This window comes from Dermochelys coriacea, chromosome 7 (assembly GCF_009764565.3).
Source record: "Dermochelys coriacea isolate rDerCor1 chromosome 7, rDerCor1.pri.v4, whole genome shotgun sequence".
In the NCBI taxonomy this organism is placed as follows: domain Eukaryota; kingdom Metazoa; phylum Chordata; order Testudines; family Dermochelyidae; genus Dermochelys; species Dermochelys coriacea.
The window spans coordinates 35,770,327-35,793,402 of record NC_050074.1 but is presented as its reverse complement, the minus strand read 5'-3'; the positions used below and the strand labels follow the sequence as shown (position 1 = coordinate 35,793,402).

Below are 23,076 nucleotides of genomic sequence, written 5' to 3'. Positions count from 1 at the left end.
TCCCCATCTGGTTTGGGAACTAGAACGACTGGAGATGCCCATGCACTGCCAGAGGGGTGGATTACCCCCATCTGTAGCATATATTGGATCTCCCGTTCTATAGCGGCTTTAGCTTTAGGAGACACCCGGTAAGGTTGGACTTTAATTGGGTGAGCATTACCTGTGTCAATGGAGTGGTATGCCCGTTCAGTCAGTCCTGGGGTGACTGAGAACATCGGCACGTAGCTAGTGTACAGCTCCTTGATCTGCTGTCACTGCATACGCCCAAGGCTCATGGAGAGGTTCACCTGTTCCGTGCCACCAGCACTTTTCCCTTTGTAGTAGACACCTTCAGGCCACTCAGCATCACCTCCTCCCTGGGCTGTAAACTGACAAACTTTTAATTCTCTGGAATAAAAGGGCTTTAGAGAATTAATATGGTACACCATAGGCTTTCGCTTGGAGGTGGGGAACGCTATGAGGTAATTAACCGCTCCCAGGTGCTCCTGGACCGTGAATGGCCCTTCCCACGACGCTTCCATTTTATGGGCCTGGAGCGCCTTTAAGACCATGACCTGGTCCCCTACTTTGAAGGAACGCTCTCTGGCATGTTTATCATACCAGGCTTTTTGCTCTTTTTGAGCATCCTGTAGGTTTTCTTCAGCAAGGGCTAGAGAGGTTCGGAGAGTGTTTTGTAGGTTGGTTACAAAGTCCAGAATGTTAGTTCCTGGAGAAGGTGTAAACCCCCCCATTGCTGCTTCACCAACTGTAATGGCCCCTTAACCTCACGGCCATATACAAGTTCAAACGGTGAAAACCCTAAACTGGGATGTGGTACAGCTCTGCAGGCAAAAAGCAACTGCTGCAACACTAGGTCCCAATCATTGGAGTGCTCATTTATGAATTTACATGTCATGTCCCCCGAAGTCCCATTAAATTCCTCCACCAGGCCATTTGTTTGATGATGGTAAGGGGTGGCAACCAAGTGATTCACCCCATGAGCTTCCCAAAGGCTTTCCATAGTTCCTGCCAGGAAATTTACTCCAACCTACTCTGGCAAAAATGTCTGCTAGTGCCTGGCACACACTTTTAGCCCTGGTGTTGCTTAGATCTACTGCTTCCAGCCATCGGGTGGCAAAATCCATGAAAGTCAATATGTACTGCTTTCCTCTGGGTGTCTTTTTCGGAAAAGGACGCAGAATATCCACAGCTACTTGCTGAATTGGAACTTCAATGATGGGGAGTGGCTGGAGAGGGGCTTTGACTTGGTCTTGGGATTTTCCCACTCTTTGGCATACCTCACAAGACCAGACATAGTTAGAAACATCCTTGCCCATTCACTACTAGTGGAATGACCTCCCCAAATGGTCTTTGGTCCTGTTCACCCCAGCATGGCCACTAGGATGATCGTGGACTAAGCTCAAGAGCTTGACCTGGTAATTAGTCGGAACTACCAACTGTCTGAGGATGCCAGTCTTCCTGGTGTCCACCAGAAAGAGTTTCCTTGTATAAAAGTCCTCTTTCTACAACGCACCTGGATTGATTAGAAGAGCTGAGAAGCGGTGGGATGCTCCGTGCTGCTGTCCAAGCTCTCTGGAGGCTTTCATCTGCTTCCTGTTCGGTCTGGAACTGTTCCCTCGATGCTGGAGACATCAGTTCCTCATTGGATTGTGGACCTAGGCTTGGTCCCTCTGGAAGTGATGTAGGGGGTGGGGCTCTTTCTGTTCATGGTGAACTGCTCTCCGCTGGTGCACTATGTTGGGTTTCAGGCTCTGGCTGAGCCTCTGGTGTAGGGTTATCAGCTGCTGCTGGTTCAGGTTTGGTGGGGCCCTCTGGTGTTGGGGTTGCAAGTACTGGATTCAGTGCTGGCAATGGGTCTGGTGCTGGTTGTTCTGCCTGTTCCGGTTCTGGGACTGGCTCTGTCTGGGTCTCTGGGACTGGATCCACTACTGCTGTTGGAGACGTTGGCCTGGGGTCCGGTCCATCACCTCTGACCGGGTCCTGGTAGAAGTTACCGGAACAGAGCTAGGCGTGACGGCTTGCTTAGCCTGGCTGCGGGTGACCATTCCCACTCTCTTGGCTTGCTTCACATGATTGGCTAAGTCTTCCCCCAACAGCATGGGGATGGGATAATCAATGCAAAAGTCCACGTTCCTGACCAGCCCTTGTACTGGACAGGCAACTTGGCTGTAGGCATATTGAAAAAGTTGGACTTGAAGGGCTGAATTGTCACTTGGATATCTGGGTCGATTAAATTGGGGTCCACTAAGGAAGCATGGATAGCTGACACTTGTGCTCCAGTGTCTCTCCACGTGGTGACCTTCTTCCTGCCCACACTCATGGTTCCCTCCGCTCTGAGGGTATCTGGAAGGTATCTGGGCCTGAGGACCTCTGGTGTGATTTCGGTGCAATGACCTGTAATCGGTTGGGGTTCTTGGGGCAGTTGGCCTTTACGTGCCCTGGCTCATTACATTTAAAACATCGTCCAGCTGACGGGTCACTGGGGTGAGGTGGGTTGTTGGAGAATGGTGTGGCAGGACAATAAGGTGTCTGGAGTATTCCTTGGTATGTAGTTGGGGCTTTGGGCTGCCCCCGGTAGTAGAGTGTGGTCTGAGGGTGTCCCTTCTGGTATCCGCTCCAACTGCGACCAGGGTTGTTCCTCTCTCCTCCCTCTACCCATTTTGTTTTAGCTTGCCCCGCCTCTCTGGGACTGCTTGTATCGATCAGCATAAGAAGCAAGACTTTCTGCCGAGTTCATTTCCTTATCCTATAAACACTGTTTTATTTCCTCCTTGGACATATTCAGGAATTGCTCCTGAGCTATCAAATCACGCATTCCGTCAAACCTAGTGACACCCCTTCCTTGGACCCATTTATCTAACAGATCCTTCATCTGGTTTAGATAAACCACATTACTTAGTCCAGACCCTCTCTTAAGGGTTCAAAATCTTACTCTGTACGTTTCAGATGTAATTTGAAATTGCTTCAAAACCAAATCCTTGAACTTATTATAGTCAGAAGCCTCATCAATAGGTATCTTATTGAATATGTCCAGAGCTCTTCCAGTTAATTTTGCGACCAATGTGGTCATCTTGTGAGCTTCAGGAATTTTATGGAGAGTGCACAGTCTCTCAAAGGTGAGAAAATATTCAGCAATATCACTGGATTCATCATACTGTAGACATAGTCGCTCCCATTTGTGGATTGTTGGGCAAGGATGGTTAGGATTATCCAGTAAATTCCGCTCAGCCTTTGCCTTTTCCATCTCCAGTGCATGCTTCCTCTTTTTCCTTTTCCGCCTCAGCATGCTTCCTCTTTTTTTTTTCTCTCCATTTCTTTTTCCCTTGCTTCCATAGCTCTCCTGTGGGCAGCCTCTTGGTTTTTTTTCTACCTCCCCATTGCTCTCCTGTGGGCAGCCTCCCTTTCCTCCTCAGCATGCTTCCATTCTTCTTTTTCCTTTGTCTCCATAGCTCTCCTGTGGACAGCCTCTTTGGCTGTTTCCTTGGTTTCTGTCATGTTTGCCTCTCTGTTTTTAACTAACTTTACACCCGAGAGTTAGAACTAAAACAAACAAACAAAAAACTTGGCTTGTCAAAACAAAAACAGGTTGTGCTGTAACCGGATACCTATGATCTCCGATAGTGATTGTTTAAAAGGATTTTTCTGTAGGCTGACAAAAAACCTTTGTCTCCAGGCAAATAGACAGAAAACCCCTCTAGTTGCTCTTAGGTAAAAAACCTTTTGTCTATGCTCTGGCCCCCAAGCAGAGACAAAAAAACTCTTAACGGCTTTCAGCTTAAAACCTGCTTTCCAGCAGCCCAAAAGGAAAAAAAAAATTCCTTTTAAAAAAATCTGTGCTTCTGGTTCAAAAAAATCTCAAATTGATCTCAAAATGATTTCAAATTAATCCCACCGCTCTGCCACCATGTCAAGTTTCCTTCCCCACTCTGAACTCTAGGATACAGATGTGGGGACCTGCATGAAAAAACCCCTTATTTTTATCAGCTTAGGTTAAAACTTCCCCAAGGTACAAACTATTTTACCTTTTGCCCTTGGACTTCATTGCTGCCACCACCAAACGTCTAATAGATATATAACCGAGAAAGAGCCCGCTTGGAAACGTCTTCCCCCCCAGAATCCTCCCAAACCTTACACCCCCTTTCTTGGGGAAGGCTTGATAAAAATCCTCACCCATTTGCATAGGTGAACACAGACCCAAACCCCTGGATCTTAAGAACAATGGAAAAGCAATCAGGTTCTTAAAAGAAGAATTTTAATTAAAGAAAAAGTAAAAGAATCACCTCTATAAAATCAGGATGGTAAATACCTTACAGGGTAATCGGATTCAAAACATAGAGAATCCCTCTAGGCAAAACCTTAAGTTACAAAAAGACACAAAGACAGGAATATACATTCCATTCAGCACAACTTATTTTATCAGCCATTTAAACAAAACAGAATCTAACGCATATCTAATTAGATTGCTTAAAGCCCTTTACAGGAGTTCTGACCTGCATTCCTGCTCTGGTCCTGGCAAAAGTAACACCCAGACCGAGAGACCCTTTGTTTCTCTCCTCTTCCCCCCCCCCCCAAGCTTTGAAAGTATCTTGTCTCCTCATTGGTCATTTTGGTCAGGTGCCAGCGAGGTTATCCTAGCTTCTTAACCCTTTACAGCTGAAAGGGTTTTTCCTTTGGCCAGGAGGGATTTAAAGGTGTTTACCCTTTCCTTTATATTTATGACACAGCTGTATTGCTAAAAGCTGCCTCGGGTAGTAGGCACAGCCTAAATATTCCAAAAATCACAAGCTGAAAATCTTTTAAGGTGTACTTCTTCTCTGCAAAGTGACTAATTAAAAATATGTACCTTCTGACTTGAGACCCGCTCCCTGTGTGTACTCAGAGTCCTCTTTAGGTCATTAAAGTGAAACTTTTATTTCTTTTTACTCCTGTTAGCCCTTTGGAGCAACGTAACTCAGACAGAATGAGCTGGATTCGATGCCTGTTTGTGCATCAACAGAAATATTTAGTAGGGCCTAACTGGTTACACTCAAGGAGATAGGGCTGCACTGGTGTCAGTCAGGGCCTAATTTGACAAAGAACCTGTATATCAGGGTGTGAGAAGGAAAAAAAAATTCTGCTTGACTGAGGTTTTGTCTACACTGGAGAACTGAAGCCTTTGGTACAGGACAAACAGTTCTATAACTATGTCAGCTCAATTGTTTCAGTGCGTCTATGTTCACTGAGCTGGACTGGTTTAAGATACACCTTGCATCCACATTGGTGCTGTGCTAAAGCATTTCAACCAGATACCTATCCCAGTATCCATGCTGAGTTCTTGGCTCAGCTTTCGTTCACCGTGCTTTGAGAGATTTCAAAAGATCATTGGTATACTGTGGGCTGGGGGGTGGGACCAGTGAGTGTAATGCCCAGTAGCAATAAACCAATGCAGATTGAACTAGGTAGTGTTTAACCAGTTATGAAACCTGCTGAAAGGCAGTCCTGGCAGTTAGAGAAAACATCCTTTTGTTTTTTTTGTTTTTTTGTCTGAGTACCTTTTTAATATGGAAATCAGTGAGATCCGATAAATACAGAACCTTCACTGCTGTTATTACCCAGTACCTTTTCTGAAAAGAACCACACTTTAAATATATGTCAGGACCTGGAAAAAATGCATTCCTTTTACACACACTGATTTAAGAAATTAAAAATAACCATATAATTCATTTTGCTTTGTTTAGAAAAGAATATTTTAAAAGTTTAAGAAGCTTGTCCGCTTACAGTGATATTGCAAATGATTGCATTTGTTTGTTTAGTTTGTTTTAAGGTTTGCTTTTTACTATATCGTTAATTGTAATGGACTCGTTCCAGCTGACTTGCATGCATATGCATAACACCATTGAATTTTGCATGCGAAAGGAATGCTAGATCTTAGTTTAGATACAAAATCTTCCATTTATTTTCTTTTATTTATTTTTAAAGTTTATTTTTTCAAAATGTTCTTTACAACATACACTATTGGCTTTGTTGGAGATGGGAGGCAACTAGTGCTAATTATATTGTGTAGTGTGTCACATTCTGCCCTGGTTTTTATACCCTGTGCAATGCCATTGATTTGGGGGTTGCACAGGGTGTATGCCTGCACAGATAACTGCCCTTCCAGTGAAGTCACTAATCCAAGGCCCAAATCACACTTTCTGTATTGAGGAGAGTTTCCACAATAACTGAGTTGGATTCAGTGGCTATAAAGAAGGCAAAGAGATCTGGCCTTAGGTAGCTCCTTCCTTCGAAAAAACTCTTTGTAATCAACATGATCTACCAGCCCAAAAACTTTACAGAAATAGAAAACTAGGGGTAATGAGAGTCATATTTTAAACAATGCTGGAAACTTGAAAGGAAATCACTTGAAACAGCAGTGGATTTTCCTATGCAAATTGCTTTGGGGATTACCTCTGGATCCTGCATTGATAAGTGTCAATGGATTCATTCTCTAATATGAATTGTAGTATGTTATAATATGCTGCAATTTGCCTTTAACATTGGGAGGCAACACTGTGTAAATACATTTTTGCTTTCTGGCATGCTCTTGGGTTACTGACATGACATTCTGCTTTGATGCTGGAAGAATTTGCCCTGAGGAAAAAGCATGTTTAATCTTTTTTGGGTTTTTTTGTAAAATGTCAAGATTAATATCTTGAGCACATCACTAGAGAGGGATATGTCCTTTTGGGATTCTACATTCATTTCATATTGTTTAGGATCTCTTTGATTTCTTCCTCATAGAACAGCATGACAGAGGATGAGCTGAGTGTTTGAAATCTCTATTCTGTTCAACAGGGAACTTTTAAGAGTCTCAGATATATAAGATGTGTTAAGGTACATGAGCAATTATATTTACAACTTCTTTTCTTGGCTCTGGGCTGTCAGTTGCTTGGTTTGAAATTTAGGAATAAAATAGCACTGTCAAGTTAAACACAACTATATATCAATACGTTTCCTTAGCTATGTTACTGATAACAGCTTGAATTGTTAAAATGTGTTTTTTAAATATCTACTTTACTTTTCAGTCTGTTTTGTACACATCTTTCAACTTAGACCAGCCCCCCACCCAAAACAACAACAAAAACCCAAGTCAGTTTCACTTTTGTTTATAATTTCTGGTTACTTTGTTTTTTACCTAGATAACAAGTTCCCAGGGGCTGGGACTGTCATGTGTTTTGTGTAATGCCTAGCACACTGGGGTCTTGGACTATGATTGGGGTCCTTAGCTACTACTACAATCATCATCAACTTTGGCAGGTTCTTATGCACTAAAATAATACTTGGGTGATTAGGTTGCAAACATTGCTGGGGAATATTTTTTCATTAAAAAGAAAATAGCCTCTACTGAAATTTTAAAATAACATATTTCCATGGGTTTTAATTTGTCTTTTAGTTCTGTCAAAATTTGTTGATCTGAATCGAATATGTTGCTATCCATAACATCCTCATGATAGGAAACTATTCAATTGGTCCTTCAATTGGTAGGATGTAAGTGGACTGCCCCCGTGCTTCAATGGGGATGCCATTTTGGTCAATGAAATTCTGGTGAGTGCAGCGGTTTGCCCATGTTTTATCATTTGCAGGGCTGGAGCCTGGTGTATTAGGTGGTTCTTTTGTTTTTATTGTCCCCTCTCGTCCCCCACCCAGGTCTCTAAGCTCTGCTTCCTGATCACTAAATTCTTGACACTCCCATTAAAGGGAACTGAGTTCTAGAAAAATGACTTCTCTAGGAGGACTCCTATTATTTATTTTATTTATTTATTTATTTATTATCTAGAATTTTAATTTGCAGGAGTGATTGTAATCAACATAAAGCTACTTTTCCCCTTCCTATTGACATGGATATTAGAGTTGTGAGAAAAGTCTCACTGTTGGCCACACAAGACTGGAAAATCAAAAGTTGGATATTTTTCTTGAACATTTTGTGGTTTCTCCTCAAATTCTGTTTTCTCCCTAAAACAAAGGGTATTCTTTGTTTTTCTTTAAACCATTGTGAAATTCTGCCATGTCATCACAGAGTGCTGCTTTTGTGCTGAAAAATGGCCCCTTTACCCGAGGCAAAGGAAGAACATTGCAAATTGTTCCACAGTGGAGTTGTGCCTATTTTGGCAATGAAATATCATCTGCTGGCAGAACTGTGCACTCAAAGGCAAAATGTCAGTTATTTTGAAATTTGTGAAAACTGATGATTTCCCACAGCCCTAGTTTGGAAGATGTCAAGGGTCTGACTTTTCGTTCTTCAGCAAAGCTCCTGCTGAAGCAATGTTTGGGAAAGCAATATTATGCTTTCCTTTTTAAAATGCCATTGCATGGTGTTAAGTACTGTCCTAAGGTTATCTATATATTTTATTTTACTGTGATATATTTGGGGTCAGATGTAAAATGGATTTTTAATTGTTCTATTAAAGCTCCAATGGGTCTTTCCTTAAAGATTTATTTATTTGCATTGCAGTAGTGCCTGGAGGCCCCAGCCCAATTGTACCAGGCACTGAACAAACATCGAACACAAAAATATGGTCCCTGTCCCAAAGATCTTATAAAGTGAGACAACGAGGGGATACAGCAAACAGAGTCGGGAGAACAAGAAAAGAATGAGGCAATTCAGGTCAGTGTGATAAGCAGTGGTCACAGCACACTAGACACCAGACTGTTGTCAAGTCGTTGGGCCTAATGTAGAGATCTTAGAAGAGGTGGGATTTGAAGGAGGACTATATAGTGGATTTTTATTGAGAACTCTTCTCAGGCATGAGGAATGGCATCAGATGGAGCCTTGAAGGTGTTTGTTGGGGAAATTTGACAAATAGGCAATGAAGACTGGCATCGTTGGCGGAATAGAGGATGATAGTCAATGTCCCCATTGGGTAATGGAAAATGGGTAAGTCACGAAGGGCCTAACAAGTTGTTTGTTTGATGGTGTGTTTAACTCCAATATGATGGCCAAGTTCCAAGTATGGGTCATAGTCTGTTGGCATGATATGGGCCCAGGCAATTACTTTCCAACTAAATTTTTCTGGCACTTTCAGCTCATTGTGTTTGTTTTTTACTTCTGTGAAATTAGTTAAATAGCTGCTGATTTCCACCCAAGAACTGACTTCATTTTGGTGAATCCCTAAGTATCTCTTAGTTACTCACAGAGTTAATGTGAAAATTCATCAGTTGTTCATACACTGCTTTGAGATAGTTAGATGAGAGATACTACAGAAGTACAAGGTATGAATCATAATTCAGCAAATTCTAGCTTGGCACAAATGGCTAATAAAATTAAGCATTTTTGAATTCTTAAGTGTGAGTTTTCTAGATAGGATGGTGATCAGACTATCTCCTGCTCAACAGCTTATTGATTTAAACTCTGTCCTGGAACTACAGCAAAAATGTAACCTGAGGTTAGCAGGGAACAAGCTGTAAGGTCTTCCCCGTGTCTGAACTTTGCTCTTAATGCTGTAGGCCAGCAAAAGTCCCCAGGGAGTTGTACTCACAAATACCAAGTCTGAAATTGGCTCTAAGAATCTATTTAGACTTTCAGCCATTCAGAGCAGGGATCAAGTCTATTTCAGTTTGTCGAGTGCTTAGGACAGTGGGCCCTGATCCTGACTGGGGCCTTCAGGCAATATCAAGATGTATATAAATAATCATAATAAACATATTTAATCCCCTCTGCTGCCAGAAGAGAAGTGTGCTCCAGCAACAGTATAATAGAGAACTGCTATGTAAATGAATAGTAAAGAAAGATGTACCTGGTATGTGCAGCAGTGAAGGTGAGTATTGTGCCATTAACATTATCTAGCACAGAAGAAATTAAATTCTCTTTCTGTGTCTGAGAGGATGTGGCCCTCCAAGTAAACAGTGAACTCCTTGACACTGGGGCACTCCACAGTTTAGGTTATTGGTTACAAAATCTAGATCCTTCTAGAGCACTGGTTGAGACGCAGAGCAATCCAGTGGCTAAAAGTGATTATTGTATGATGGCTGCCTGGCAATTTGAGACATATACTGGTGGCTTCAGTTAAGTTCTTAAACAAGCATTTACATCACAGAAATCATTGATTTCCTTGAGCCTTGCTGGTCTCTTCTAAGCAAGATTGAGGCATGTTGGTAGAGTAGCAAGTTGCTTTTCCTGATATGTAGATTAAAAATGGACTTTGTTTTTAGAGATATCTATTTGTAATTATTCCTAAGCACTGAAATCCCTCTGTCTGCTCCCTTTTTGTTGTTGTTGCTTTGTAGCGTATAATTATTATGACTGAGCAAGATAAGAATTCTTGAATGGTAATATAACTTTTAAATCCATTATGACGGGTTTCTACAATTGAGGTTTTATTAAAAAAAAAAAATTGTTCCAGTTAAGCTCACGCAACTGTTTCTGAACAGCACAAATAAGCTGGTTAATTAATCAACTGGAGGATCTCCAGTCACACAGAACTAGCGCCTTCACTTTAGAACAAATTGGTTTCTCCCAGTAGGCTATAGTATGAAGATCTGGGCAGAAGGGAAGTGAGTTCATATGTTACTTACATGGAGCTTCAAAATATCTTATAAAAAGCAGGTGTTACCACCAAGGTCCATTAAAAAATTAAAAGCAAGCAAATCCCTAGTCATAATTGCTTGGCTTTGCGCTATTCTGGCCAAGAGTTATTGTTCTCAGAGTGTTTATATTTCCTGTTTGTTCTGTCGCCTTGATGTCTCAGATTCTCCTTCCTCCATGATTCCTAACTGTTGCTCTCCTTTAATCTTCTGTTGCAGCTGTTCCTTGGTGAGCATTTCAAAGCTGATTTTAGCTTTCCCTCCATGTCTCACTATCTTAGCCTGGCTGGGAAGCAAATGGAAGCCTCCACCCCTTTGCTCATGAATTATTGTCGGATAGGGTTGTATCCTCTCTGCTTTGCTTGTGTAATTTACTTGAAAATGTATGAGCAATTGGGGAGTGGCAGGCTGCAAGTGATATTGACAGTGGATTACTTTACATGCTGTTTTCTTGCAAAAGTCTGTCTGGAGCAACAAGATCATCTGTTTCTAGTTCTTACTCTTTTCAAGAAATCTAGATTATGTATTTAAATGCACAGCAGCATTAAATGAGCATTTTTCTTAAAAGTATATTGGCTTTAGGTGTGTGCTGATTATGACCATTGTTGTTGGTGGGATTAGATGGCAAGGAGGAGTTATTCTGGAGTACCAGTTTCACTGATCTGCTGTTTCTGCTTTGTGCCCCATAGGCAATGTGAAGCAGCCATCAGTCCAGTTTATCTGACCAGTTAAATTGGGTTTAGGACTCCTTTACTTTTGCTGGAGTGGAACAAAACTACTGGAACATAGCAGTGAATGTGGTCCCAGATTTTTAATGTAAAGAGACACAAGGATGTCTTAGGACTGTATCCTCCCACTCAGTGACAAAGTGGTAAGCAAATGCATCAACATAGAGTTTTCTAGACACTGAAGAGGGGTAAAGCTACTGCACAGCATGCTCTCACTTTCCCTTCTGCGTACTTGGTGGTGGTACCAGAGGATAAACAATGTGTGATTTGCAACATGTGTCGTCTGTGGCTGGGATAGTCCCATGCACACTGCTGCTTCTTCGTGTAGATGGGGCTGATGAAGCAGTTTTTTTTCCTTGAGCCATTTCTCATGTAGTTCTTCCCTACTCATAGTTGCCTATATACTAAGGTATGCTATCTTCCCAATGTATATAGGTGTACCTATATACCGAGGTACGGTCTCACCCTTAAAGAGGTACATGGTCAGAAAGAGCTACTCCCACCTCTCTGTAATGCTGCTCTACAGGCACTGAATCATTTATACTTGATTTTTGACTATTTTAATACAAAGAGAATCAAATACAAAAAAGAATTTTCCTCCAGGGCAGATTGGAAGAGGCCCTGGAGGTTTTTCGCCTTCCTCTGTAGCATGGGTCACGGGTCACTTGAGGGAGGATTCTCTGCTCCTTGAAGTCTTTAAACCACGATTTGAGGACTTCAGTAGCACAGACAGGTGACGTTTTTCATAAGAGTGGGTGGGTGAGATTCTGTGGCCTCCATTGTGCAGGAGGTCGGACTAGATGATCAGAATGGTCCCTTCTGACCTTAGTATCTATGAATCTAAGAAATGTAATAGAAAAATGTCAACAGCCAGCAGAAGGTGATCCGATTTCTCAGCTAGAATGTTGCCAACATTTGAGGAGTCCATTGACAGTACGGCTCCATTTTGCTTTTACTTCCAAAATGCACAGGCTTTTGGTCAACTGATGCAAAAGGAATTACAGTGCCACTGAAGGGCTAAGGGTGCTGTTGGAGTCAAAAGGCCAAAGTTCACTATTGAGGGTGAAATTATCACTGTCTTTACGTTGGCAACCCGACAGCTTGCACGCCAGGCATTCAGATACTAAGGTGATGGGCACAAGTTCAAAACTATAAGATAGAACACTGGGGTGGGGAGGAGGGAAGGGAGATGTGCTGTGCTTCTTTCACTGCACACACCACCAAAGAGTGCTTTTGGGCACACTCTGCACTGGGCAGCACTGGGAAGAGTGCTGCTGCCTTGTTCAGCATGCTACATCCAGCATCCATAGGCATAACGCTTCCAGCACTGGGGCACTCCTGCCCTGGTGTAGCTAAGTTGTCAGTGTGTGTTGAGTGTCTTCCTATCTGTCCCATACGCAATGGATGTGAAATCTGTTTAAGCTCCCTCCTATAGAGCCTAGATTTTTATCTCAAGCTGTAAAGGCTTGTGCTGGTAACTTAGGGTCCCCAGTTCAGTCCTTGGTGTTGGCCAAGTTGATGATTGTCACATTTACTCTCCCCTGGAGCAATAAGTTAGCCATTATGCTGCTAATAAGGGTTGGTTTCTTCCAGACTGATCCTGCAAGTCCCTGTATGTGGACCTCCTAGAGAAGTCGGTGGGAGTTTTGCATATGGCAGGATTGAAGAATCAGGCGCTGGGGAAATCTTGTATTAAAATGATTGTAGTTTGTCATAATATCGGTTTCTGACTCCAAGATGCCAAATGAAAGTCTAAACTGCCAGATACAAAAGTCCTGCCTTTCATTATACCTGGATTGACAGGACAGAGAACAGTCCTTTGAAATGCTAAGCTGTTTCCTTACACATCACAGGGGGTAAGAAGTGAATTAACCATATCATAGGCACATGGTACTTCCCTGCTCAGATTACACCACAAAATCTGGGCAGTTCCTAGGATAGAGCTGGGAAAGGGAACTTGTGAGTGTAAGAAACACTTGGAAACAGAGCACTAGTAACATGACTGCAGACAAAAGGTTATAGGAAAATTTAACTGCATCTACAGTCCTGCACATCTACAGGTTAGCAGAAATCATGGTTAACTAGATGCTTGTAGTGAATTTATTGTGACTGGTATGAAATAATTTGGCTTTAAGCTTTAGTTTTGCTTTGTTGTCTGTTTTGCTTGTAGTAGAGATTATACCTTACTGTGTTATCCCTTAACTTTGTACTGACTTTGTTCTCCAAATTTACTTTCTAAATGTTAATCACAGTTTTAAAGCTCTTGTTAAATGTTCTCTGTTTGATACAGTAAAGACTTCAGCAGACTTAGAAGTGTTTACTATGTGTTCTTTTAGCAATGTATTAACTAAAAGCTATGGCTACGCTGCACATGAACAAAGTTCTTGCAGTAGAGTTCTGCAAAATACTTCATAAACAAAATGTGTATGTTTTTTGTATTTTAGTCAGAACTCAAGTGAGCTATTTTTTTCCGTTCCTCACAAGTGAGTGTCTCAGAAAAACAATTATTTCTAACACTGCTTCTGGCCTTTTGACTGTGAATTCAGAGAGGATTTTATCTCACATACTGAAGTGAAAATTATGTTTGTTTTTGTTTAATGCAAGTCAAGAAGTAGTCATGATTCAGTGTGACAGGCTGAATGTAAGCCATATGAGCTGAGCTTTATAAGCATAAAGGATGATTGTACTGCAGAATACCTCCAAGTAATTTTAGATTTTTGACACATTTACCACTTCACAAGTTGTTTTTTCTCTCCTCCACACTCCCCCTCCCCGCTCCCAGAACCAAGTATCTGATATGATGAAAAATGTCTGTATTTTCTGTGGGAATAGTAAGCGTTTGGTTAAATTTTCTCTGCTACAGTGAATTTCTCATAGGAACATGGAACTTTCTCCACAAGATATAATGGGAATGGAGTAATCCCATAGTATATGTACTTGTCCTGCTTTGCTTAAAAATGACTTTATAGAAACCTTGAAGTGAATCAACCTCTGATACTAATAGTTATTACTAGATCAGGCTATTAGCTGGTGATCTGTCAGTAGTTTCCTTGACTAGCTTTTTTACATGCAGTGATATAATACATGGCAGTCTGGTTGTTGAGGATTACATTTTCACTGTGGCATGTGGAGCGTAGCTCACTCGACTCTCATTAATGCCACTAACTGGAGTTGCATGTTCATCGAGATCACTGTTTGTCCCTAGGAATCCTGCGACATGAGGTAGATTTCCATAACTAGTCTTACTTTTTGGTGGGTGTGTTTTGTTTTGTTTTGTTTTGTTTTTGTTTTTTAAAAGGGTCATCTATTTTTTTTTCTTCTTTTGATATTTCTTCTGTATTTGTATAATGTATCACTATTGTATAGATGGCAAATGAAAAGCAGTTTTAATTCTAACTCAAAATATTTGGGTTAGTAACAGAATTGTTGATTTAATCCTATCACTGGTAAATCTCTGTATCTCCTAACATTTGTGAAGGTAGCTGATCGTTTTGCAACCTAAACATTTCAGCAATGGATACAAGTTAAGGTCCATTTCTGAATTGCAGTCTAGTGCTTCTTTCAGATGTGAATGGTGTGTTCTGATATTTATTGTGTGTGTTTAAAATGGGGTGTGTGAAATTAATATAAGAACAAGTAGCATAGATTAGAATGTAGTAAAAAAAATTGATCAGCTTAATCTACAGGGCCAAATTCTGCTCTGTTACAACAGGGTGACTCTGTCAGAGGACTTACTCTAGATAAACACCAAGGAATATATGAGAGCTGAACTTGGCTCAATAAATCTGGGCCAGTGGAGTGGGATAGTTTAAATCCCACTGGAGTTAGTGGAAAGCCTTTCCATTGACTTTGGCAACAGGGTCAAGCCCATTATGACGGAAGATGGTCCAGATCATGGTGTATTTTTGCTGCTTAACGTTGCTCCAAAACGTTATTCCACTTTTACAATAAACTAGCCAATATATACTCTGAATATATGGAATGTTAAGTAATTTCTGGCATTAGTGTGCCCTTGCAGGAAGAACAGATGGTACTTTAAACAAGTTTTGCTATGGGATAAGACGTTCCAGGTCTCTGACAGATCGTATCCATCTGTAAGGAAGAAACAGGATTTGTGTAAACAGGGTAAATTCAAATGATTTGAAATCCGCCTCAAAAGGAAAAACAGATTTTGTGCACTGCTGTGGTGGAAGCACATTGCTGTATTTGACCAGGTGACACTTATTATTTGTACTACCATAGCATCTAGGAGCCCTAACTATGGGCAAGGATCTCACTGTGCTAGGTCCTGTACAAACACAGAACAAAAAGATGGTCCCAGGTGCTATTTATGTTCTTCAGAATGGGGTGTTGTCATTTTAAACATAAGTGCATTTATTCAGTTGGATCCCAAATGGGTGTGGTTTTGTCTTTTTAAGAAATGGAAGACTAGGACATGGAAGACGGTGCTCAGCCTGTAACAACATAGTTCCTAGAAAATAAGAACAGCTATATTTATTATCAAATAGGTATTAAGGGGTATGTGGTCCTCTTTGGCCATAAAAGCATGTGGAAGAGGGAAGTATCAGTCCTCGCAGCCACACAGCTATTTTTGACCAGAAGGTGGGACTAATATCAGAAGAGAGGGCTTGGGCAGTAGATTGAGTGGAAGGAGGAGAGTTGCATAAATGACGACAGTTTCTGATGGTCTCAGTCTGTCCATGCTCCTACCGCTTGCCCCTGGTATAGTGCACCACAGTTCTTCCTTCCCTGCAGTATGAGTGAGTATAGCTTTTTGTCACTGCCCCACCAACTGCCTTCCACAGACCCCTCCATGGTTTGGAAAAAGCTTAGGATGGGGAACTAACGTTGAGAGGCTGTTCTTCTATAACTGTTTTTGGTACCGTAACTTAAACTGCCTTAAGAGGGGCATGTACTTTGTAGGATGCCCTAGATTTCCCACCCTTCCCTCAGCTTATGCCTCTCTGGCTGTACAGAGCTGGTCATCTACATTGGAGCCACCGAAGGGCTAGATGGGGGCGCAGTTGTAGGCTGCTGTTGCGGTGGGCTGCTTTTCCTCAACTTGTACCCCGATTACATTCCATGTACATTGGTCTCCCTCTTACCTACTCAGCTGTGGGGAGCATGTCCCAAAAAAGAATATGGTGATTCTTGATCTTATGGTTTCCATGACTGGAGTATCCTTATAATAACCCTGTGAAGTAGGGAAGTACGGCTGTCCCCATGTTGCATATGGGGACTGAGATGCAGAAAGACTGATTTGCTCAAGGTTACACAGAAAGTCTCTGGTGGTGCAGGGAATTGAATCTTGGATCTCCTGAGTCTTGAGCTATTGCTCTTAACTACTGGACCGTTCTTCTTCCCTTTCTGATATCTCTACCCAATTCAGGACTGACCTGGATTTTCAGAAGCACCTATGTGTATGTCTATACTGCAGCTGGGAGCATACTTCCCAGCCCGGGTAGAGCAAGATGCTCTATCTCCGCTTACGCTAGCGCACAAAAAACAGCAGTGTGGTGGTTGCAGGACAGGTAATGGCATGGGCTAACCACCCAAGCGTGGACCCAGGGGGTCTGGGCAGGCTGGTGCTCTGACATCCACCCTGCTATTTTTAGCACACTAGTGTGAGCAAGCTCATGTAAGTCTTTCTACCCAGGCTGGGAGGCACACTCCCAGCTGCAGTTTCAACAATCCACTTCACTGAGTGCTGATCTAGTAGACAGCCAACACTTCTTGGGTGGTTGAGGGCACTTGGTTTGGGGTTTATTCCTCAAATAGTGGGTAGGTACAATGGCACAACTTTGTCACCACAATATTTCCCTTAAACCTGCTGTGTTTCCAGAGCCAGAGTGTGTTATAGAATCACAGGACTGCAAGAGACCTTGAGAGGTCATCTAGTCCAGTCTCCTGCACTCATGGCAGGACTAAGGATTATCTAGACCATCCCTGACAGCTCTTAAAAATCTCCAGTGATGGAGATTCCACAACTTCCCTGAGCAGGTCTGTGTCCACAGTTTGGTCCAGTGTATCATCCTCTCTGTACTTGGATTATTTAAGGTCACAATGTCTAAACTCTTGTCTCAGTTAGTTGTTTTTTAGATATGATTGTGGAAAGAATGTATGTTTCATGTTCATTTAAAGTTTTGTAAACCTCCTTTCTTCCCCTCCCTCCCCCCTTGAACATTGTGCCCACTGGATCTGAACCTGTGGCTGCACTACATAAGTGTGAAAAATCTTGCGGGGTAGGGGAGGGAACTAGAGGGTGTGGCTCAGTAGCAGAAGGGTTCTGCACAGAGGTGTCCCTTCCTGCTGGCAGATTTTAGAAGATCTTCCAGTTTAGGCAGCTGGAGGGAAAATCTTGCCTCTTCAGTGTGGAAAATTCCAGGAAAATTGCAAGCTGAAAAGGCAGGGGACACACAGAATTTAACTATAATGTCTTGAGGTGGCATTTCTGTGACATAATGAAAGATGCATTTTAGCCATAATCACTCGGGTTTATTTCTATTGAGATCTGACTCTGTTTCCCATCCAACTGCATTTTTCTCTTTTAATAGATAGGGCAATTTCTCTCTCCAGGGACTCCTGCACATAATTTATTTTCTGTCATATTAGTTTTATTTCCTCTATAGTCTGGTTCAGCATCACTATGTGGAATTAGTGTGGATGCACTGTATATTAATTTGTTCTCGTTTTCTTATATTAATGGTTTATTTTCTCTTGCTTAATTCCTCTTATGTTTATAATTTTCTTTTACTGGAAAATAGAAGGAAAGCTACCTCTGATCAAAAGGAAAAAACACTGACAAAAAGTTTGAACATTTTATATGGAGACTATCAGATTCAAACAATTTGCATTCACTAGTCCATAGCACGCTTGGAGAATTGTTAATTTTAATGAAAATCAGCCTTAATTTATTATATGGCTTATTCGTTCAACAAAAACAAGATGTGGACAAAGAGAGAGGAGCATTCTCATTATTTAGGTACATATATTCCTCCATAAAGTAAAATATTTATTGAAATGATCTTTTTCATTTTGAGGTTAGTGGGAGTCAGTCTGTATATATATTTACAGAAGGAGTAAAGCTTTGAAGTATCTAATTATGATGGCAAGATCTAAGATTCTGGCTCTGCACCAGCATCTGTATTTGGCCTAGTATAAAAAAAGAAGGTTTTGTTGTGTTTTTCAAAAAATTCCATAAAACCCAACTATTTTTATTTTAGTTTATTTTAGGTCAGTTCCTTCACACACCTTTCTTCTACAAACGATTTGCTCATGCATATTCCACAATCCCAGAGCACTGCACCGGTCTCCTCGTCCCGCCTGGAGGAAGCGATTGTGGCCCCGACCCCTCTGCCTGCGGGAGGACTTCAAGAGCTCTTAAAGAGGGTGGCACCAAGCCTCCATCTCCAAGCAGAGGAGATGGAGTAGCCCTCAGACTCCCTGTTTAATGTGCTGTCCCCATCGGCACTGGGTAGGGTGGCCTTCCCTTTCCATGAAGGGGTGGCTAAGATTTCAAATGCCCTGTGGTAAACACCCGCCTTTTTAGAGAAGTGCGCCAGTGAGGCCGAACACAAGTACTTTGTACCCACTGAAGAGTACCTGTATACCCACCTGGTGCCCAACTTCCTGGTGGTCGAGTTGGTCAACCACAGGGAATGGCAGGGTCAACCAGCCCTGACCCCAAAGAACAAAGACTCTGAGACTGGACTCTTTCAGAAGAAAAATTTATTAGTCTTCGAGCTTCCAGTTACGAGTGGCAAACCATCAGGCTCTCCTGGGCCGGTATGAATTCAACCTGTGGGGCTCCCTGCCCAAGTTTGAGGACTCCCTCCAGGAGCATGATAGGAAGGAGTTCAGGGCACTAGTGGAGGAAGGGGCAGCGGCTGCTAGGGCGTCCCTGCAGGCAGCATCGGATGCCGCAGACACGGCCGCACGATCAGTGGCCTCCATGGTGTCCATGAGACAGGAGTCATGGCTCCTGCTGTCTGGGCTGTCCGGTGAGGTGCAGTCTTCCAAGCAGGATTTCCCGTTTGGGAAGGCTCTGTTTGTGGAGGAAACAGATACAAGGCTGCATGGCTCTCGCACTACCCTCCAGACTCTGGGTCTCTGTCCCTGCTTTGACAAAACCTAAGTTCTAGCTGCAGCAGACTCCCACCCAGGCTGCCATCCCGAAGTATGAGGCCGCCCATAAGAAGCAGCTGGACTATAAGATACGCCCTCGGAGGCAGTCTCGGCCTGCCCCCCAGCCTGGGTCCTCCAAGGGCAATCAGGCGGGGAAAAGGCATTTTTGACAGGATGCTTGGGGGCACCCTGCCAATCCTCAAAAGGGATCCACCCCCAATAAAGCTACCCTTCTCCAACCAGTTGTGTGCTTTCCTCCCGGAATGGTCGTGGCTAACCTCAGACCGATGGGTCCTCAACACCATTTCCCAGGGTTACACCCCCCAGTTTACATCCTCCCCACCTAACCATCCCCCATTCCCATCCTTCTTGGGGGACCCCTCGCATGAAGCTCTGCTCGAGCAGGAGGTGGGGTGGCTCCTAGGACTAAGAGTGATAGGGGCAGTGCCCAAGAAGTTCATGGACAAAAAGTATTACTCCGTTATTTTCTTATCCCAAAGGCCAAAGGGGGCTCAGGCCCATCTCGGACCTGCAAGGTCTGAACCAGTGCATGGTGAAATTCAAGTTCTGCGTGGTCTCCCTGGCCTCCATCATCCCCTCCCTGGATCCTGGGGACTGGTATGCTGTCCTCAATCTACAGAACATCCACATGTTCGTGGGGGACAGGCGCTTCCTCTGTTTCATGGTGGGACAGTATCATTACCAATTCATGGTCCAACTGTTTGGTCTGTCCACTGCCCCCGGGGTGTTTACAAAATGCATGTAAGTGGTAGCAGCCTACCTCAGATGGTGCGGGGTCCAGATATTTCCCTATCTGGATGATTGGCTTCTCAAGGGTACCTCCCGGTCGCAGGTGAGGGATCAACTGGCGCTCGTCATGTCCAGGTGCACTGCCTTAGGCCTATTGGTAAACAACACCAAGTCCACGTTAGTCCGGGTCCAATGCATAGAATTTATCGGGGCGCTCCTGGACGCAGTGTCAGCCAGGGCCTCTCTCCCATCAGACAGATTCAAGACCCTGAAAGGTCTCATTGACTCGGTCACAAGGTTTCCAGTGACAACAGCCAGGGTTTGCCTGTAACTCTTGGGTCACATGTCAGCGTGCACGTATGTGGTCTGTCATGCCAGATTCAGGATGAGGCCCCTCCAGCTGTTCTCCCAGGCCCTGGACAGGATGGACAAGATCTTCACCATGCTGGACTCTGTGATCACCTCCTTACGGTGGTGGTCTGCCCCAAACATGCTCCAAAGGGTCCCATTCAGGGAGAGGGCCCCGTCATTGGAGCTGGTGTCTGATGCATCAGACCTGGGTTAGGGGGGCCCCTGTGGAGAACTTTCAGACCCAAGGCCTGTGGTCGGCTCAAGACTTGACCTTGCATATAAACGTCAAGGAGCTCAGGGCGATGCAGCTGGCATGCATAGCCTTCCCCTCGCACCTGGAGGGCAAGGTAGTCGGGGTCCTCACGGACAACATGGCCTCGATGTTGTATATCAACAGGCAAGGTGGGGCCCGATCCTCTGCCGTCTGCCATGAAGCCCTCAGGCTGTGGGACTTCTGTATAGCCCACAACATCCACCTGAAGGCCTTCCACCTGGAATGAGAGGGCAGATCGCTTGAGCAGGGACTTTTCCTCGCAACACGAGTGGTTCCCTCCACTTGGAAGTGGCCCACCGGCTCTTCCAAAGGTGGGGAACTCCCCAGGTGGACCTATTTGTGACTCTGCAGAACTGGTGATGCCCCCAATTCTGCTCCAGGGGACCTGAGGAGGGGTGCTATCTCGATGCCTTTCTCCTATCCTGGTCAGGCTGGCTTTTCTACACCTTTTCCCCCATTCCCTCTAATCAGCAGGGTCCTGGAGAAGATAAAGACAGACAAGGCCCGGGTCCTCCTGATTGCCCTGGCGTGGCCCAGGCAGCATTGGTATGGGACCCTCACAGGCCTGGCAGTAGCTCGGCCATTGCCTCTCCGCTCGGACCTGTTCTCTCAGGACCAGGGCCGCCGCCTCCATCCCAACCTAGCAGCGCTTCACCTCACAGCGGGGCTGCTCAGTGGTTAAGCAGAGAGGAAAGGACATGCTCAGAACAGGTTCAGCGCATCCTCCTCGAAAGTAGATGGCCCTCCACTCGCCACGCTTATTTGGCGAAGTGGTCCCGGTTCTCTAGGTGGGTGGTGGACCAGGGTGTCTCCCTGGTGGCCACCCTGATCCAGCTTATCCTTGATTACCTCCTCCATCTGAGGGTTCAGGGCCTGGCACCCTTGTCAGTCAAGGTGCACCTGGCAGCCATATCAGCCTTCCATCTGCCAGTGCAAAGGCACACAGTATTTTCCCATGCTATGTCTGGCCGGTTCCTTAAGGGTTTGGACCAACTTTTTCTGTATTCTAGACCCCTGGTCCCACAGTGGGACCTAAGCCATCATACAGTCTTTCATAAGGACAAGGTCCAGCTTTGCCCACATCCCGCGTTCCTCCCGAAGGTGGTCTCTGCCTACCACATGGGTCAGGACATTTTTCTACTGGTCCTCTGCCCCAAGCTTCACACGTCTAGTGAGGAGCGCCATCTCCACATGCTCGATGTGTGGCGGGCTCTGGCTTTCTACCTTGAGCGGACCAAGCCATTCAGAAAGTCCTCACAATTGTCACCTTGGCTGAACACTCGAGGGGCCAGCCAATTTCCACTCAGTGGCTTTCCAATTGGATCACTTCTTGCATCTGCTCCTGGTATGAGCTGGCGGATGTCCCCTTGTCATACATTATGAGGACATACTTGACTTGGATGTAGGCTTCGTCGGCCCACGTCCCCATCCAGGATATTTGAAGGGCCGCCACATGGTCTTTGGTTCACACGTTCACTTTGTACTATGCAATCATCCCCCCAAACCAGGGATGACGCCGGGTTCGGCAGGGCTGTCCTCCATCCTGGGAACTTGTGAACTCCTACCCACCTCCAACAGATATAGCTTGGAATCACCTATTGTGGAATACACATGAGTAATCACTTGAAGAAAAGACAGTTTCCTTTCCGTAACTGGTGTTCTTCGAGATGTGTTGCTCATGTCCATTCCACACCCTGCCCTCCTTCCTCTGTGTCGGAGTTGTCTGGCAAGAAGGAACTGAGGGTGGGGGGAGCACGCAGCATCCCTTATACCGTGCCAGGCAGGTGCCACTCCAGGGGTCGCGGGGGTGCTCCCCCCCCACAGGTACTGCTAGGGGAAAAACTTCCGGCACTGGTGCATGTGGCGAGCAAGCACACCTATTGTGGAATAGACATGAGCAACACATCTCGAAGAACACCAGTTATGGAAAAGCTAACTGTCTTATGCGTGCTGTGCTGGGAAACTCAGGCAGAATAGGATTATGCTAGTGTATAAGAATCAGAAAGTGAAAGTCAACAGTAAAAATAAGGGGGGGGGAGAGGAAAGGGTGCGGGAGAATCAAGTTTACTTGTGAAAGGCAAAAATAGACCCTTCCTTTACTGTTCTCTAATTCTGACTTTTGATGATCTTGGTGTTATGTGAGCAATTTAAGAAAAAAGATAAAATAAATGGCTATCTTAACACTACCCTTTGATTATGAATTTTAAGTTTGTTACAAACTTGGGGTCAGATCTGAGGACACTTACTGCTTGGCATAAGATTCTGATTCAGGAAAGTATCCGCATTCAGGACAGCCCTTATCCACATGTT

At 44.0% G+C, this 23,076-nt stretch overlaps 1 protein-coding gene across 15 annotated transcripts in view; it reads left to right on the top strand.

The window, feature by feature from the left end:
- Positions 1-23,076, top strand: part of FBLN2 (fibulin 2) — a 190,130-nt gene that overhangs the window by 10,940 nt on the left and 156,114 nt on the right. For 2 of the 15 annotated variants that reach the window (XM_043518109.1, XM_043518096.1), the window contains exon 1: positions 8,497-8,623. The exons of 1 other annotated variant lie outside the window; for it this stretch is intronic. The gene's annotated coding sequence lies outside the window, so the exon portion shown is untranslated. Of the gene's footprint in view, positions 1-7,190; positions 7,564-8,474; positions 8,624-13,181; positions 13,328-23,076 lie in introns of those variants that run through there. 12 more of the 15 variants (XM_038411561.2, XM_043518098.1, XM_043518106.1 and 9 more) reach the window with 11 other exon arrangements.